The sequence below is a fragment of the Arachis duranensis genome, chromosome 7, assembly GCF_000817695.3.
Source record: "Arachis duranensis cultivar V14167 chromosome 7, aradu.V14167.gnm2.J7QH, whole genome shotgun sequence".
NCBI classification, from domain to species: Eukaryota; Viridiplantae; Streptophyta; class Magnoliopsida; order Fabales; family Fabaceae; genus Arachis; species Arachis duranensis.
The window spans coordinates 6,576,923-6,577,612 of record NC_029778.3 but is presented as its reverse complement, the minus strand read 5'-3'; positions in this window follow the sequence as shown (position 1 = coordinate 6,577,612).

Here is a 690-nt window from a genome sequence, read left to right as displayed (position 1 = left end):
TTATTATTAAAAATTTATCAAATACATTAAAAAATAAAAAATATTTTTTTATTAAATTTTTTTTATCAATTTAATAACACTTAAACAAACACTTAAAACTGTTACGTAAGTAATCACTAAAAAAAGTCTATTATATAAGTTCTCAAAATTTCAAATCTTAGACTCTACATCTTTTTGTCAATTGACCTTGTGAAACGGAATCAATATATTTATCTATCCAGTTATATAAACTGACGTGTCCCGTTTTAACTAGCTTAGCATTGGGAGGATGTCATTAAAAATTATTGGAAGCTCTCTTATATTGTGTGTTTTCTAGTAAATCATCAAAAAAATTCCTTTTATTTACAATAAACCCTAGCTAAACTCGTCAGCAATTGTGTGGCAACAAAAAGAAGGTCATTGGTGGTCCAAGTATTTTCTGAGATAAATGACAAATACTGTTGTTGGCACTTTGAGTTTTTTTTTTTTTTGTCAAATCCAATCTTTGTGGTCCCAATATATGTGTAGTCTCAGGTTTAAACACTACCTATAATACTTCATTCATGCTAAAGCTACAAAATCACCTTCACCCAAAGTCGCTGAACAAAACAGTGATAGTAATTGCAATCATAAACCCAACCATAAAATACACAAAATTCGTGCATCTACTACCAACAAATTTATTGAATCATTCTTCTTACAAGTCTCTTC